At 46.3% G+C, this 19,171-nt stretch overlaps 1 protein-coding gene across 2 annotated transcripts in view; it reads left to right on the top strand.

Moving 5' to 3' along the window:
* The window catches only part of LOC126547913 (GTPase-activating Rap/Ran-GAP domain-like protein 3), a 587,729-nt gene that overhangs the window by 108,008 nt on the left and 460,550 nt on the right, over positions 1-19,171 (top strand). The gene's annotated exons all lie outside the window — the stretch shown is intronic.

Below are 19,171 nucleotides of genomic sequence, written 5' to 3'. Positions count from 1 at the left end.
GACACTCCTTATAAGAAGTCTTTTATGTTATTTTCTTTCTGAACAATAAGGGTGTGCGTGTGCGCCTTCTTCTTCACTCAGGCGTGTAGTGTTCGTGCCCTCGCCCTTGGGTTGACGTGGCTACATTTTCTTTTGATCAATCCTTTTGTTCACTTCTCCGAGTACTCCTGTTCATTATTCAGTATTCCGGAATTTGCACAAGCTATAAGTGCGTGCCCTCCTTGGCTCTCGGAAATTCGTCGTGCGGCGAGATAACGAAGTTCCAGAAGGCATCCTTTGGGTCCATATTTAATGCAGCGAATACTCACCGTCTAAATGGAGGTGAAAATTCACCGTTAGCGCTCAGAAATGCGCTCAGATTCCAATATGTTCGGGGGCCTTTTGAGCCGCAATTGTATCGCCGCTGCCTCGAAGAAAAGGGCAATTCACTTGGCTATCTTAGCCGCGTTGGAAATATCGCGAAGACGACGACAACGACGATATTGAAAAAGAAAAGAGACCGTCCTATATAGTGTTAACGCCCATTGCCGATATTGGTGACTCTCCTGAGTTGGTTCATGAAGCTTTTACTTCTTTTTGGAGCACACAAAAAAAAAGCTTCATATTTCAAAAGAAGTATCGACAGCCTTCAAATTTGTGTGCAAAGAGGGAGAGAGCGCGTGCGTGCGTGCGTGCGTGCGTTCGTTCGCATAGCCGATTGGGTGAGCACATTCCTGAAAAAGTACAACAAAAGAAAAAATTCGTGTGGCTGCAACATTCATATAGGGACGGATTACCAGCTAAGCTCTTTGGGCTGCATACATTATGAAATCATACATTATCCCCGCTGTCGCTAGTTGTATTCACGTTTATGCTGTCGACGCCTCTCCCCTTGTTCCTCCGGCGTGATCGCGCTGCGCCGTGTAGCCATCTCCGGTTTCTCGTAGTGCTCTAACGCGCGCATTCCAGTTTTATATATACGACAAATGACGTCACCCTACAGCAGCGCCGCCACACTACGCCGACTCAAGCACCACCGCGATCACCGCAACTCCCATGCATCTGCCGCAACCGCTGCTGCAGCCGCGCCGGCACCTCCAAAGCGCGTAACGTCATAACCACAGTTGCGCAGGCCACGTGCACAGGCGCCGTCGTCACAATCTTTCCCCCTCTCCCCTACCCGTTTCCATTGCTGCAGCGCTGTCGCCACACTCTTTCCCCCTCTCCCCTACCCATCTCCATTCCTGTAAACGCGCCGTGTCCCCAATACGGACGTAAGCCGCCCAGAGTACCTCCGTTGGGAACGCATGCGGGGGATGCATCGGCAAGCAGGTTGGCTGTAAAACTGAAGTTTTTTTCCAGCACACGAAAATAAACTGTTTCTTCAATTGGGGGACGCGTCGTGATTCTTCATGTGTGTTTGTTTTTTGCAACTCCAACCGGCGAGACCGACGTGAAATAGCCACAACATGACCTCCGCAATACCGAAAGAAAGAGCTTAACAAATCCTCTGGCCTGAATGTGAAGCAAGATTAGTGAACAGACCTTTACTACTTCGAGATGTTTCTACTTTTAGCGCGCAGCTCTTAGACACCCTTTCCTGCATTGAGCGTCGGCGTCCTCGGCGTAACCGGGCGAACGAGCACAGCAAAGGATGAAAGAGCGAATGCGGAGCGCAGCGGGGGATGAAAGGCGACGAGAGCAAATAGAGCACGAGGAGTAAAAGCGGAGGAGGAGAGTATGGCAAAAGGGTGAGGTGGAAAGCGGAGTGCCGCAAGAGACATGCTCCACGGCGGCGACCAGACAAGCGGCGGGTGCGTCCACCGATACCTTATATGGAAACAAAGCGCTGGATTCGGTCTCGGACCCACTGCGCATGTGCAGCTTCGCCTGTGCCGCCGCCGCCGCTAGAGAATGCCCTCCGCGCGTGCCACGCCTTCCCGTGTTCACGCTTTGTTTCTGAACAATGAACGACGCAACCGGTGTAAATGTTTTGTCTGCCGCTGCTGCTAAACGGTCTGTCCAAGCAGAGGCTCAGCGCCGCCGCCGAGAGGACCCTGTCGTTCAGAACCAAATTATTTGCCACCATATATCGCGAATTCGAAACACCTAAACAGCTGCGCTGAAAGTGCACGTTAGGGGGTATCGTAATCGTGAGAGAGTGAGAGAACAACTTTCTTGAAAAATGCCTGAAGAATCGGTTAGGCTCCCTCCACTCAGGAAGGAAAAGCTTTTACCGCGACGCGGCCACTACGTCAGTCTCATGCGTTGTGCTCCTCGAGGTCTTGGTCCCTCGCTACTTCCGCGGGTCCGAGAGGGCCGCCGCACCGTTCCTGGGGGTGCTGCCCCCCTTCTCCTCGGTATCGTAATCGTCGCTGATATTTAGCCCTTCAGTTTACTACGAAAGTATAACTATCGGCTGTCGGCAATAATGCGAAGACTACGTCGCTCAGCGTCATGCAGGAAAGGTGACTCTCTCAAATGCAAAAAAGTTTCCTGGAAGCAGGAACCCCGCTCCGCCTGCGCGGAAAATTTTGTGTATTTGCTTTCTTGGCGTCTTATAAAATAACGTTACTTGTTTCTTAGGCTGCGCACTGAAAGACAATTTTGACCGTCACAATGGCTCGCAAGATATACGGGCATATGTGGAGAAGAGAGGGAGCGAGGAAGCCCTAGTCAGGATATTTGTAAATAATTTTAACTTTGGGAACGGCATTTTTTTTCTTTTTTTTTTTTAGAAAAGGAAGCACATTTGTAAACAGAAACCAATAGGTTCTCTCGCTCTGTGTTTCTATGTCAGTAGCAGCTGAAATTGTCAAGCGCGGAACTAGACACCTTCCAGTGAACAAGTGCGCCGCCATTGTATAGGAAGTGTATTTCATTTTTGTAGCCACAGACAAAACCTTGACGTTAGTGTCGTGTTATTTCCAGCTTACTCACACTGTTGCAAGCAGTAATTGTACACCACTTCAATATGCAGCAGCAGTTCACCCGCCGCGGTAGTTCTTTAGCTGAGACAATCTTATGCTGCTGAGCACGAGTTCGTGGTGGGTTGGATTATCGGCCACGGCAGCTGCATCTCTATGGCAACTGCAGACAGAACCCAAAATCAGAAAATTCCGTGCAATTGGGAGCCCTTCATTGAGGGGCCTTTCATATCTCCAGGTAAAGCTTTGGGACATAAAGTCCCATGCACCAATCAGTCAGCCTCAGATCCAAATGAGGCATTGTATTTCGTTCAGAACATGGGAACATTAAGGAAATGTTCGCGCTGTGACTGCTTTTTTGCCTATGCTTTCTTCTTACTAACTAATCCAACTTTGGTCTTTAGATTTGTCCTGTGGCTCTCCTTTCCGCTTTCCTTTTTCCTCCCCTCCTTCCTATCTTCCATTTCTGTGACCCGCCGTGGTTGCTCAGTGGCTATGGTGTTGGGCTGCTGAGCACGAGGTCGCGGGATCGAATCCCGGCCACGGCGGCCGCATTTCGATGGGGGCGAAATGCGAAAACACCCGTGTGCTTAGATTTAGGTGCACGTTAAAGAACCCCAGGTGGTCGAAATTTCCGGAGTCCTCCACTACGGCGTGCCTCATAATCAGAAAGTGGTTTTGGCACGTAAAACCCCAAATATTAATAAAATTAATTAATTCCATTTCTGTGTTGCTGTTACCTCCCTTCAGAAGAGTAGGCAGGCGTTGTGCCCCTTCCGGTGGCAGTTGCCAGCCTGCTCCTCGCTTTCCCTTTCCTGATATCTTTGTATATGTGTATATGTGTTCAAAACAAATAATAATAATAATAATAATTACTAAAGGAGCACTGAAAAGTCCAACCATAAAACTTGCTAAAAATTTTCGAAATCTTAGTGTGGCCCTCAGCGAATGAGTTAAGCAATCTTTAAAAAGAAGGGGACACAAATATCCGCTCAGCAAATCGAACTGCATTCTATAGGCCCTTCTTTCCTCGCCATTCTTTCGTTCCCCCTCACTTCACTGCACCTACTACGGGTACTTCAAATCGTTGCAGCATCGTGTCATTCCAAGCAGTCGCGGACTGTTTTGCCGCCAATTTCTCATCCTTACATAAAGCTTCAGGTTTCAACGCCACACGGCAGTTCCTGCATCATGGCTCAGTGTTCTTAGATGAAAAGCTCATCAGCGAATGCCTTAAGCGCTTGAAGCCTTCCCTATCATGTGGCCCCGATGGCATCGCCTCTGCAATTCTACAAGATTACGGCATTATATTTGCCCCAGTATTCATATCCATATTTAACAACTGTTCTCACTTTTTCTTTCACTTTCACTGTTTCTCGCATGTGAAAATTTGCTGTGTTTTTTTCTGTATTTAGGTCTGTCTGGAAAACCTATGTCTCAAGTTATCGCCCGGTTTCTCTTCTCTGTGCCTCGTCTAAGATTTTTGAGCATGCTCTTCACAATGTATCTTATTTTACAGTGAAGAACTCATTGATTCCCAATCAGCATGGATTTCTCTCTGGCCGCTTCACTATCACAATTCACGCAAGTTTCATGACGCAGACTTCCGCACCGATACTTCAGAGGTGGCAAGTCGACACAATTTACTGTGACCTCAACAAAGATTTTGATGTAGCCATGAATTCACTGCTTCTGGTCAAGCTTACGCACTTTAGTGTTGGCTCGTCGGTTGTCGATCTCTTGCGCAGTTATCATCTTGATAGAGCATGTTATGTTAATGTCAATGGCCAAAGGTTATCACTGTACATGGCTACGAGCTGTGTTCTTCGGGGATCAGTGTTAGGCCTACTCCTTTTCAAAAATTGTTAATGGTAAAATTTGAGATAAAATCTGGTGGGAGGCACGGGCTGGAGGAAAACGCACTCCCGCTACAGCGAACTGTCGTAGTGCCCTACTGGCATCAGGTTTCACACCGCCGCAAGATGGTCGGTGATGAGCGTTGAGTTCTGTTTTCAGCATGGGAAAAGCTGGCGCGAATGTGGCCCCTGATCACAAGAAAGGGCCTGCCTGCAAAATAAATCGCACCAAAACCGTAATTGAATTTGAGGTTGGTGTGGTGTATAGCATTCCCTTCGCCTGTGGGAAATGTTACATTGGCCAATTCTTGGCGTTGTCTTAGTGAACGCTTGCTAGAGCATCGCAGGAATGCTGCTTCACCAAGTGGCGCTGGTCATTACGCCGACCACATTCGCCGTTGCTCGCGCAAGCCAGCGTGCAATGCATTTTTCGAACAAACTCGAGTGCTGCGCAAATTGAGCACTAAAAAAAAAAAAGCGGGAAAATTTATGAAGTTCTTTGTGTCTCTAATGGGTAAGATTACTGCGTCAGCGCTCTTTCTGTGGCGCTCGGGGGAAAAAAAAAACTTGATTATCTCAGGGCAAACGTGCCTGTCGCGTCAGCTAGGTGGGGCGGGAGATGTGCAAGATTGTACATGAATGATGTGAAACTTTTGTTTTCGTTTGGGTTTTCGCCGCTTTTGATTATTGTGACCTGGTTCAAGGAAATGTCTTTGAGTTGTCGGGCGCACCAGCAGCGCACCCCTGTGTAAATAAAGCCCTGTTTTTCATGAATAAAATTCAGTTGAAGTCCAATGATACCCGCCGTGGTTGCTCAGTGGCTATGGTGTTGGGCTGCTGAGCACGAGGTCGCGGGATGGAATCTCGGCCACGGCGGCCGCATTTCGATGGGGGCGAAATGCGAAAAACCCGTAGTACTTAGATTTAGGTGCACGTTAAAGAACCCCATGTGGTTGAAATTTCCGGAGTCCTCCACTACGGCGTGGCTCATAATCAGAAAGTGGTTTTGGCACATGAAACCTCATAATTTAATTTTCTTTTGTATTTATTTTGCTTTTGGTTGTATGTGCGCCCTTCTGTTCACATTTGTTTTTTTATTTATTTATTTTTACTTTTAAATTTACCTGTTGTTTTTCTTTCTTTCTTTTATTTAATGTATGCGTGTGACAGCAGTCAGACCTTAGGATTGAAACAATTGGTTGAGTGATTGATTATCAATGTCACTTTTCTGCGCAGCAAAGGGAATTTCAATATTTTTTCGTCGGTCCCATGCCAACCGTGCTCTGTGGTTTCTGCTGTAGTCGCGCATTGCTCTCTTGATCTCGATATAGTTTGTTCTGATTGACCAGTGGCCATCTGACAGATGACATCAGTTTGTACAATAATATTCTTATCGAAGATGAGCGCTTTATTATTATTATTATTATTATTATTATTATTATTATTATTATTATTATTATTATTTATTTATTTATTTATTTATTTATTTATTTATTTATTTATTTATTTATTGAGCATATGCGGGTCACAGCTTTGAACTCCACCGCACTAGGCAATATGCCTCCTATCTGCAAAATATTTAGACAGGACAGTCCGATATGCCGTCACTATCTTTCGCAAAAGCGAATGCATTTAAACACATCTCTTTTTTTTTCCCCAGAATATTGCAGACTGGAACGCTGTTCCTGTAACGGTCTTTTGGGCCACTGATTAAAGCATTAATCACTGAGTAGAGTGAATGAATGAACCAATGATTGCTGAATGAAGGTTGAATTCAGTTGAAATACATATCGAGCTTAGTTTAGCATGCTATTTGAGCCCTTAGTATCACGGCTATTCACGGACTTGCGCGATTCGTGCAGAAGTACTAACGCAAACATAAATTTCTCACGAAAAGAGCTAGATTAAGTTTTCTTACGCCTCTGGAAAAGTTTGTGATTGCAACATTTATTTTATCTAATAGAAGGCGTTTCTTTTATTTGCCAGGCTGATACCGCCTTGCAGCAGCAAATCGATAAGCCCAAAACATGATTAATATTATTGCCTCCGCAGTTTAAATGCTTTCATCCGCATGGTCTTACATCGTCGTTCGTTTCAGGGCGGATCACGGTCCTCGTAAGTATAGCGATCTGCAGAATTCGCGCTGATGGAGCGTATTTCCACGACCGAAGCAACGCGCAAATGCGCTAGGGGAGAGAGAGAGAGAGTGTAGAGACAGAGAGAGAGAGAGATTCATAATCCTTGATCGTGGGGGTACTTCGTTAAGATCGGAATGGTCCTTGTTAAGGTACGACAGACGTATGCGCTCAAATTCATCATTGGTGTAGGTCGGAAAATCGGATTACAGGATAAGCATTACGGGCGGGTTGCTTTCATTGCTGCGCACGTGTGTGGTTAGTGTAGATACGCGCAATGATCTGGTTAGGCGTTGCACTGCGCGCTGAGGGCATTCAGCTATGCGGGACCGAAAAAGCAAAACGCAGCATATATGTTCGCTGTACCGAGATGACCTTCTAAGCTGCCCTCACACTGCTCCCGGTGAACACGTGCACTGAGCCTGAGCACTTTTGCACTTTTGCATTATCGTCGCATGGAGCAGATCAGTCGCCAAACTGAGTCCAAAAGCCCGGGCGTTCGCTGGGCCTATTTGGCTTGGCCCCAGTTTATAGCACTTGGACTAAGGTGGGCACAGGAGGCAGCTAATTCTCTGCCGTGAGCGAAGACTGGTCCCTTGCTTGCAGCGCGTGCAAGCTAATCCTGCTCATAAGCGTAACGGCGGTTATCCCACGAAACGATTCGAGCAGTTTATCGATATTACTGTTTAATGAAATCGCACAATGGCATCGATAGAATTCACCGAATGTTGTGTTTTCGCTCGCAGCAGACCAAGCGATGGCAAAGAGCTGCAAGATGACTGCATTCGTGAGTCGAACGGTTCGTTCCGGCTTGTGACACCACTTGAACGTTCGGCCTCCAGAGGTCGTGGTTCTGAATATAGCGCCGCATGATTGTCGCTCGGAAGTTTCTCGAGCAACCAGCAGTAAAGCTGAGTATGCGGTTCGCTCGTGTCAACGATGCGCCTCCGTTTGTGGCGTCTAACCTTCGGAGAGCGTAAGCGGCGCGTACTTGGGGGCTCATCGCTGCAACAACGGCGTCTGTGCATATATATATAAAGGTACACACTAGAACTCTGTGCTGCTTCAATAACTTTGATGCACTTCGAAAAAAAAAAAGGAAGTGTTGTGCCATTCGGCACTGCACACGCAGTATGCCCTAATGAGTCACGTTCGCGGCAACAGGAGTTAAAATTATTAGTTCTATAGTTATGTTCTTAATGCTTGCGTTGGCGCGCCTCCTGGTTAGTGTTCTAGAGCTTCCTGTGTAAAATCATTATTTGCGACGGGGTCTGGTGAGTGGCCCTCAAAGCAACTTAAAAACATGTCTCGTCGCCCGGGCCAAAAAGGCAGCCCAAGCCAGAGGGTTCCTGGAATAAGGAATGCTCCCTGCTTGGGTGAACCGGGTCCTGTACCGGATTACGGTTTCATGAAATAAATGTTCATTTCTCTCTCCCTCGGTAATAATAGGGGGGAGGAAATCTCCAATCGGCAAATAGCAATAAAGAAACGTCAATGCGTGCTTAAGCTTTTTTTTTTTTTAACCAACACCTCATGACATAAGCGTTGCTGTCAACATTAACGAGTTGGATGCTTGTATACGTGATAACCTGTGCACTTTTGAAAGCGGCTGTAAGTGCACTAGCTGTAAGAAATGTCCAACTATTGAGGAGCTTTCGTGAGACTCATTCACAGCTTGAGAAACAATGTTTTTGCCCTGTTATGCTGTGCTCCGCAAGAAAACAAAAAAACGCTTGCGGGCTGCACGGCAGTCCGCAAAAGCAAAAGCGTGCTTGTCTGCTGATCCGCACAGCCCATCTCAAACAAGCAGGCTTGCCTTATATTGTGCGCCTGCCAAGGAGCATTTAGTCTGTGCTTTGAACGCGCGGGCACGCGACGCCCTTTATTTGCGAATCCAATTCTTTTAGTCCTGGCGCAACATTCTCTTTGTTTCGTTATTGGCGGATGATTTGTTCTCCTCAGCCGCTTCCCTTCCCGGCCGGCCGACACATGTTTAAGGTTCCCAGCATGCGGGTGGCTCGGGCGAGAGAAATTGTTTTGTCGCGCGCGTGCGCGTCTCACGTTGCGCCCGTTTTGTTTCGCTTCCCTTTTCCTCGAGGCTGTTTGCGCGCGCCTTGGGTTGCTCATTCCATTATACCCGCTAAAAGGGCCCACCTGGTTCTGGAAGGCAAAAAAAAAAAAAAAAAAGAAACGAAAGACACGCGGCAGCGGGCTCCGCGGTGCGGAAATTTGTGCCGAGTAGTACGGTCCCGGGCAAAAGCCAATTTTCCCATCCTCGTTTGCTAGAGTTGGCTGCCCCCCCCCCCCCCTCCCCTTTTTAGCACTGTCGCCGGACGCTTTATCTTTCTGATTCTGGTAATTTCATCAGGACGACGCGGTTCTTTTCGCCGCCTGGTTGGGGCCGGGCTCCCAGTTTCGCGCACTGCCACTTTCAGCAGTGCGTACCTTAAAGCTCGTTCTTAACGACCTCCCCGACACTCGAGTGCATGACCAGAAAAATAGTCGAGTTTGGCGACAGCATCGATTTGCTTAGCTTCAGAAGAGCAAGAGCAAGAAAAAAAAAAGCCAACCTAGTGGTTATTACTGCATTCCCGATAGAGTCATTATGGAAGTTCTGCTTCTTTTACACACTCTCGGCGGGATTTTTTGTGGTGACCTTAAGGATTTATGTTAATGAATGCTTAGCCTAGGAGGTGAGGCTGTTATGTATAGTTCATTTCGTGGTGTGGCCAGTGACTCGGCTAGTATGCTGGCCGCAGGCGCTTAGTTCGAACAAGCGAACACAAGTGACGAACACGTTGACACATTTCAAGTGGCAGTGAAGCGGGACATTAGGCTAAACTGTATCAGAAAATTACGCGTCTGCACTAGCAAAAACAACTGCTGTCTCTTACGGTAAGGAGAGGCTTGTGTTAAGCCAGAAAGAAACGAAAAGCCACAATCCGGGGCTGATTTCCACCCTGGTAGTTCCCCGCAGTTAGTACATTCCGTTCCAAAAAATAAAAAAAAAAAGATAAGGAAAACATGGCATGGCGTTGCTGAGCCACGTGGCCAGGTGTCACAGCGATGCCATGCGCACGTAGAAGGGCCGGCGGATGGTGCTCAAGTAGCGGCTCACCGTCGTCGCGTCGATTTTATTGTGGCTCTAAGATAATACGGAGTCAGAAAGAAGCCAAGGCGTCGTACAGAAGTTATTTGCAGTGTACTTCCTGCAGTTTTGTTATAAGTATGCGCGCATCATGGAGATTTCCCCCCCCCCCCCCTTCTATTCTACAAGCGCTAACAAAAGTATAAAATACTCGCGCCCTATGACCGCTCGTTGAGCAAAGATGAATCGTTCCAGCTTCGGCATTCCCCGAGTAACCCGCACTGTACCGTCACAGTCGTGCGCTCACGCCAGAAGTTTTACCCTATAACCATTTTCTTCATAAATTTAAATGTACGTCTCGGAGAGGTAGGAATGATGGGTATGTCGGCTATTCTTCTTTGTCTAGCCGAATAGTACTCAGCAAGTTTAGGTCGGCTCTGAAAAGAAATATTAACATAAAAAATGGAACGAAAACAAATGTCGGAGACCATTTGAAATAAAAAAAAAATCTCTATGCTGCTACACAGAATGACAAATATTTGGCAAGCACCGCGCCCCTAATCAGCGTGGCTATTCCATTGTTATTTTCCGCCTGGTGCCTACATTGTATATAACTAAGCGTTACGCAAACATAAAGCTGTCCCTGGCTGCATTCATGAGTCGACGCGCCAACGACATTGTCGCGCTTCCAGAAAATTCAGCTTGCCCGCCTTCGTAGATTCTCGCCCTTCCTGCATCGCAAGTACTCCCGAGTGGTCTATACCGCGAGCTCGTTTATAAGTACGATGCTTATGAGCGCGCGAAATCGCGCTCGGAAAGCATCCAGCCACGTTCATCTCTCGCTTCGGCCAGTTTCCTTCGCGACAGCCTCGGAACCTTCGCGTGTGCTGCGTTGTTTCCCCTATCGGAGTGCTCGCGCTGCCCTTACTTTATTCTCTTCTTTCGTTTCCCCCTTTTAATTTGTTCTGTCCCCGCTTCGTGAAACTCTGGCCCCGCGAGAAATTGAAGACTTGGCTGCTGCATTCGGCTCCATCCAGGACCGCGCTCGGCGAGAACCGGCGCCCGCGGGCCAGCTGCTCCTGCCGCCCGTGAAAATGGGCGCATGGGGTCGCGTCTTTCGCCTCACGAGGGAAGAAATGAAAAAAAAAAAAAAAAAGCCGGCAAGGAAGCGCTTAACCAGACTGGAGTATCCGGTCTTCTGCCGGGCACTAGCCAAAGGGTAAAGTTAGTCGGAGGCAAGGAAATATATACGTCAACGTAAAAATACAAATATAAAAGAAAAGGCTTCGTCCATCCCACAAAAGTTTAATCCGATTTTATCTTGGGCAAAGTAAAAATGAGCTCGACCGAGGTAAAAAAAAAACGTCATTTTGAGAAGTTCGAAAGAAAAAGTCGAAAAAAGAATATGGGGGGGGGGGGGGGGGGGGGGCGAAGGCTAACAGAAAAGAGGATAGACATAGGCGGCCTCGTCACTCGACTGATCCCCAATGATGATTGCATGTGAAACGTCCCGTATGCTGGATTTGTCTATTCCTGCCGAAAATTTAACACGACGAAGTAATTGAAGAGGACGGATTTTCCATCCCCGTGTTGAACCGTGTAGTTTCGAATAGCAGTTATAGAAAGTGAGACCAACAGTTATTGAAAAAGTCTGAACGAGGTGCTAACAAATAAATGCATAGGAGCACACACAATGGAACACGCCGAAGGATAACAGGCGTCAGCCTGTGAAGTTTACGCCCGCTCCCTTGGAATGATCTGCCAGACAGTATTACTAACATTTGCGATCATGTTGGCGTTCAGAAACGTAATATTAACCACCTATAATGCTGTTTAGTGGTTTCTAATACCAAGGTTATTGCTCAATGTCTCATTTTACCTATGTATAACAGTTCTTTCTTGCACAGTGACTAGTTTTATTGTGACTTCAGAGGGGTTTTTTATTGCAATTTGCTTTTGTTTAACGCCTATTTATTTCTTGCTTTCACATGCTCTGTATTTTCACAGTATTAATCTATTGTCTCCATCACACAAACCTCTTAATAGAATGCATAAATAACACGTTAGTCTATCTGGTAATGCTTTGCAGGACCACAGACAGTGCTGGATAGCTAGCTGTCTGCAAAATGGTTTGCATATCATTGATTTCTACAGCGCATGGGATGTGCCTCACATTTTTTCGATATCTTCAATTAGGCATTACATTTAATTTTCCGTATACTTTCCCTAGCTTAATTGTCTATTTCTTCGTAAGGCTGTGAATGTGTGGACCAGTATTATGTGTAGCGCTTTCTAAGGCGAAAGCATTAAGTGGCTCTTTGCAATGGCTCATAACCCAAAAAATCGGCGTCTAGTCAAGTGAAGCAAAGAATATCATCAGGAATGGCTTATACCCCCGTAAGCAAGCAAAGATGCCATGGCTGAATATGAATGAAGAAACGAAAAGAAGAAAGAACGAAAAAGAGAGATAGAAAAGAGAAAGAGGGAACGAAAGAAAGAACGAAATAACTTTTAGGTAGTGCATTAGGTGCTGGCATGGTCGACCTACAGCGCGATACTTTAACTTCACACTGCGGCTCGTTATATCTTGCAAGAAGTGTGACGCTTCCTATCGCATAACTTAATGCATCACCACGTGCAGGCTTTCGCCTTCGCGGGTTACAGCAGTGTAACATGCTGCCGAACTTTTTTTAAGACCTGATCTATTCAGAGAGCATATTGGCTTTGTCATTTTTTATTGAATTTCTTTCTCCAACGTATTCTGTCTGGTTTTTCTGATCGCTTGCCTAACGTTCGTGCAGGAACTAAATTAGCTAATTAACATAAACTCACAAACAAGGGGTTAAGGAGGGACTGATCTCAAACACAAATTTGATAGCTATGCTGCCGTTGATCAACAGAGGCTTAACCTGAGCCGCCAGTTTTCGCATATCAGCTCATTCTTTTCCAGTTTTCGTCGACGTCTAGTGTTGTTGTAGACTAGTTGCGCTGTACGCATTATTTGTTTGCTTCTTTATTTTTGCACATATACTTACAAAAGCAACATTTTTGTTGCGAGCATGTCTTGTTGTCGGGATGACAGTGTTCTCTCGTCACAGTGAAAACGGCGCTCTTGTAGGAATGAGCTGTAAGTGTTGCAAGATAAATTGTTGCCGTTACGACGAAATTGACTTTGTTGCGACAACAGGCTCGCGACGGGCTCTCTATTGAAGCCTCTGTCGCTATGCCACAAATATCTATACGTCCCGACACGCATAAAAAATTATCTGGCTACTACATACAGGGTGTTTCTTTTTAGCTGCACCAAATTTTTTAAGTTGGAAAAATATTAATCACGGTAATGTTATGTTTACCATTCGAGTGTACAGATTGGCGGCCTCTAGATACAGAACAACTGCCACACTGGCGTGCGTAATTAGCGCAGTTACGGTAATTAACTTTCTAATTATCAACAATAGGTGGCTAAAGCAAATGAGTACATTGGGGCCCGTCCTCGACACTACCTATCCTAACGATGAAACTTTGAATAGCGCATTTCATGTGGGATCTACGCGAACGATTAGTTCCCCACGGCAGGTTCCTTGAAACCGAAACTTGCTGCAAAAAGAGCGCTTGTGTCGTCGATGTCGCTGCGCCCCGACGGGCGCCCAACAGTATGACGAAGTAAATTTGGCGGACTGCCGGCATCGAAACGCTAGGCCACGACGCAGACTGCAAAAGAGATAACGCAAACTGCTCGAGGGGCCGGACCGTCGGTGACCTCGGAGACGTGATGAAAGGCGGACGGGGCGGTGACATCGACGACACAAACGCTCTTTTTCCAGCAAGTTTCGGTTTCAAGGAAACTGCCAAGGGGAACTAATCGTTCGCGTAGATCCCACATGAAATGCGCTATTCAAAGTTTCATCGTTAGGATAGGTAGTGTCGAGTATGGGCCCCAAAGTACTTATTTGCTGTAGCCACCTATTGTTGATAATTAAAAAAGTTAATTGCCGTAACTGCGCTAATTACGCATGTCAGTGTGGCAATTGCTCCGTACACTCTGATGGTAAACATAACGTTACCGTGAATTATATTTTAATAATTCTAAAAATTTGGTGCAGCTAAAGAAAAAAAAACACCCTCTATATGCTCTACCATGTTTTGTGACGGGATGTCATTTTGTGGCGTTTCCGGCATCTTTATCACCGAAACTTTAAAAAAAATTAGCTTTTGCGCTTAAGCGTCACGACGCGTTATCCTGCCTAACGTCTTGAAGAAAGAAACTGCTACAGACCGAACTATACGAAGAGCGTTGGCTATGTCGGGACATTGTGGCAGCGAACGCGAGAAGCTCCCACACGGGAAAAAAGAGTCCGAAGCCGCGTTTGTAGCACGGTCCTACCCGTTGCTGAACATACGAACCTGGCTCGCTCAGGTCAGGTGCATTAGGCCCCAGGAACAAACCGCGTTTTTGCGATTAACGCTAAGCGGCGCCATCATATACCTCGGTCCAGGAACTGCGCCGGGAGCGGAAAGATAACGGGCTAGCGAAGGCGCAGGTGGAAGAAGAGAGAAAAGAGAAGGGGTTTCTTAACGAAAGAAAACGGAAACGCGCACGCACGCGTGCCTTAATTATGATTCGAGTTTAATTCGAGTTTCGCCCATTAAACGCATAATTCGCCACTCGGCTTAGCGTGATTCGCCGGTACCTGGCCTCCTCCGCCCCCTGCCTTCCCCCTTTTATTCTCGCTTGTTCGTTTGCGTCATCCGCCTCCTTTCTCCAATTTGCGCGTTTCTCTCGCATCCTCTCCGCTCGGGCGCTAGCTCTGCGCACGTCGTTCCAGTCCTCGTGGCCGCGCTGCCGACTCCCTTCCAATTTTCTGTGGCACGTGGTATTAATTACGGTGCATCTTTTCATTCCCTAGTTCTTTCTTCCACCATCTCGGGTGTTGGACAGTGCTTGAGTATACCTCAGAATTCGCTATGCGGACACCTTCTGAGTGGGCAGGCAGTCTTCGGGTGCCTTAGACGCGAAAGAAGCGCCTGGACTGGTTCTCGTGAGAGACCTTCCCTTCTTACGTCTCAGTCGATGCACCGCCGGTGCTCCCCTTACGGCTCGGCCACAAATGATGGCGATTGTGCGCGCCTCCACTACAGAAGTGGTGGTTCCAGGAATCGGAGGTAGTTTTCTGGAATTACGAAGCAGTTTAGAATGGCACGTAGTTAGCGAAATTGATCCTTAGAGTTCACAGGACTTGTCGGGCTCGTTTCGCTAGCTTAAGTGGTTGGTCTATATAGTTGTGAGCTGGAGATTCCGTCTTTCGTAAAACAGTCAAAAAAGCACAGGATACGTCAATCTTCTGTTATGTAAGGCCAGTGAACAAAAACGCAAAACAAGCCTGTTCATAAAATGGGTGCCAAGACAAAGCTTTTTGGGAGCGCTTTCCTTTCACTTTTTTTAATTCCCGCTTTAGCAGAAAGGAGCTGGCGTTTCGCCGAATAAGATCATGTTATTTTCTTTCTGACTTACCTTGCGGGCAAACCTCGAATTTGTTTTGCCCAAATAAAGAATGAAACAAGTAGCAGAACACTTATGCGCGCCTTCCAGTGAGCTAAATGGTGTCCTTAAAGCACGTGTGGAACTGACGTAAAAAGAACGAAGGGTAATTTTCGAGGTCACCATGAAGAACTAGCGCTGGCTCAAATCAATCAATCAATCAATCAATCAATCAATCAATCAATCAATCAATCAATCAATCAATCAATCAATCAATCAATCAATCAATCAAAGTATTTTCCTTCCAGTGTTAGACGTCCATCCTACTACACATGTGGCTTCACACGAATCAAGTTTTTCAGGCGCAGTAAGCGTCTGCCCTTCAGCGCACTTTAGATACCGTCATTCAATCGTTCTCACTCAGTTTGTGCACTAAGCGCTATCGTGCCCTCACTCTGTGTGCCAGGTATCTCACAGACCTGCTTCTCTGAATTCTCATTTATATTCAGCTTGCATATTCTATTTTCCATATGACAAGCTGAGGTAACCGCTCCATCTTATAACTTCATTGGCGCGACATTAGGCATACGCAGAGCACCTGCGTCCTGCTTTGAATGGTAGTATTGCCTCTGACGCTTGCAAGTGCACCGTCTGGGACTTCCCGTCACCATAGTGCGTGAGAAAAGCTCTATGGAAACGTTGCACAGTTTGTCGTTCAAGTTACGTTTTTTTTTTTTTTCGAATGTCATCCTTCCGGTTTTATCAGTTCTTTTGAGAAAGCAAGAACGTTGACAAATAAATTACGAAACGAAGCAAGCCTACGTCAATGTCGAAACAGCACAAGCCGATTGCCATGAAATCTCTATTTTATTATATCTGAAACAGAGAGCCATTTATGCTATACTAATTTCTACTTGCGAAGCAATTTTTTTCTACTATCGTAGGCATTTGATTAAAAAAAGCGATTGGGGGATTGTATCGATGTTACCGAATTCTGGTTTGTATACTGACATTTGGTGCTTGAACATATGCTTGTTACACTTTGACACGCTGACACACAATAGCTGAACAGCAAAAGTGGCTTAGGTTCGTTAATCTACATGCGACAAAAATTACGTCAGATAAGTCATTAAATTAAAAAAATTGCCTGCGGCATGTAGTTTATTTATGATCCTGGAAAGCAAACGTATGGTGTTTTACATGCCAGAGCCACGACATGATTATGAGGCAGGCCGTAGTGGGGGACTCCGAATCAATTTTGACCACCTCGGGTTCTTTAAGGCGCCCATGCGCCTGTCCAGATCTCTGACTTGAGGCGGGATGCCTTAGACCTTTCCGGTTTCCCAAAGGCTATAACGCCGTGACTTCGCTCTACCCAATCTGTCTGGTAACCACGTGAGGTGACTAAGATGGCCAGCGACCAAACCAGCCATACGAGTGAACAACCTTCGCGAAGGACAGCGCAGGTCAGCGCGAGTCAAGTGTATAAGAGGGCCGTTCTTTTTTCGGCGGGGCGGTGTGCGAGCGCGGTTTTGTGTGCGCGACCAGTGAGCTGACGGACGTTGTGTGCTTTGTGCGCGCACGCCGCAAGTCGAGTGTGGCCTGCCAATTGCGTCGGACACCGGGAGGGGCCTGAACCCGGCGCCGGACTCCGCCACGGGTCTTCACTTCACTTCACTTCACTTTATTACCTTAAAGGCCCCCAGGATTGGGGGTATTACATAAGGGGTGGGTAGCTATTAAAATAAATTATATACACAAGGGAAAGATGTTTAGGTACAAGTTTGCTCGCTGGTAAATATGTTAATTATACAGTTCAAAAACGTCGATGGGCAGGTGATTGCGGCGATGTCGTGTGGAAGGCCGTTCCAGTCCGAGGCTGAACGTGGGAAGAATGATGTGGCAAACGTGGTAGTGTGCGTACGTGGACGGGCGACTTGAAAGGGATGACCAATGCGGAGAGAAATGCGTGCAGGAGGGCTGATGTAGGGTGGATGATGAAGTGAGCTGTAAAAAAACCTATGAAATAAGTACATAGTAGCGATACGACGCCGACAAGTCAGGCTTGTTAAGCCGGATTCTGCTTTTAACGATGATATACTGACATTATATGAATAGCATGAATGGATGAATCTTGTGGCACGATTCTGCACTGATTCTAGACAGTTTGTTAGATATTTTTGGTTAGGGCTCCAGATGGCAGAGGCATATTCCAGCTTAGAGCGTACGAGTGACTTGTATGCAAGCAATCTTAGGTTTGGTGGCGCTAGACGTAGATGACGTTTTAGGAAACCAAGGCTTCTGTTAGCAGATGATATCACTCTAGTGACATGTGCGTTCCAGGTTAGATCGTTAGACAACGTTACGCCTAGGTATTTGTAAGACTGTGTTAATGCTATCGTGACGTGCGAAATTGTATAAGGGAACAGGAGAGGATTACGTTTTCGATGAAATGACATGAGTTTGCATTTATCGGGGTTTAGTTCCATGAGCCATTGGTTACACCAGTCCTGGACGCAAGTTAAATCTCTTTGAAGAGTTAGTTGATCAGAGGGGTTACTGATTGTGCGATAGATAACACAGTCATCGGCAAAGATGCGAATGTTACAGGAGACCTGTGTTGGTAGGTCGTTAATATATATTAAAAATAGAAGGGGACCAAGGACTGATCCTTGCGGGACGCCTGATGTTACTGCAAGAGACCTAGAGGTTTGATTATTAACGTGAACAAATTGGGTACGGTTTGCCAGAAATTCTTTTATCCACTGCAGTATGTTATGATGCAAATTTAACCAAGAAAGTTTTAGTAGCAAGCGCTCGTGGGGAACCTTGTCGAAGGCTTTCGCGAAATCTAGGAAGATTGAGTCAGTTTGAAGGTTAGAATCAAGGGCCATGTGCAGGTCATGGACAAAAATAGCTAATTGCGTTTCACAAGATAGGTTTTTACGGAAGCCGTGTTGAGAAGGATGAAAGAAATTAATAGAGTCGAGAAAGTTCATTATGCAAGAATAGATTACATGTTCCATGATTTTGCATGGCACACTTGTTAAAGAGATGGGGCGATAATTAAGGGGCGATTCTTTGTTACCTGATTTGAAGACCGGAACGACCTTCCCCACCTTCCAATCGCTGGGTATGCTACCTGTGGAGAGTGATTGTGTGAACAGTAATGATAAGTACTCTGAAGAAGCATGACGTATGTTTTTTAAGAGTTTGCTGGTGATTTCGTCAGTACCTGCAGAAGATGACATCTTAATATTTTCAATGATACCGGTGATGCCGTGTGCAGCGAATGTGACTGGTGGCATGAGCGATCTTGGTTGGGAAGTTGGGACAAATGTTGGCATATCAGTTTCGTTTGTGAAGACAGATGAAAATGCAGTGTTAAATATATTTGCACACTCAACGTCGCTCACTTCCTCGCCATGCGTGTCGGTAAGTGTGATGATAGGCGCATAATCAGGGTTTAGAACTTGCCAGAACTTTCTGGGATTATTGCTTAGGATCTTCGGCAGGTCAGTATGAAAAAATGCATGTTTGGCATTAGAAATGGACCGCAAATACGTTGACTCGGCCTCGTAGTATTTATTCCATGCGCATTCGCTTGGGTTTAGTTTTGCTGCACGGAAAAGTCGTTTTTTCTTGTTCTCGAGCATTTTTAAGGACTTTGTGAACCATGGTTTATTATGATTGGCACGAAATGTAAT

The sequence above is a fragment of the Dermacentor andersoni genome, chromosome 1 (assembly GCF_023375885.2).
Source record: "Dermacentor andersoni chromosome 1, qqDerAnde1_hic_scaffold, whole genome shotgun sequence".
Lineage (NCBI taxonomy): Eukaryota > Metazoa > Arthropoda > Arachnida > Ixodida > Ixodidae > Dermacentor > Dermacentor andersoni.
Note: the sequence above shows the minus strand (reverse complement) of the source record. Positions and strands in the feature narration are given on the sequence as shown.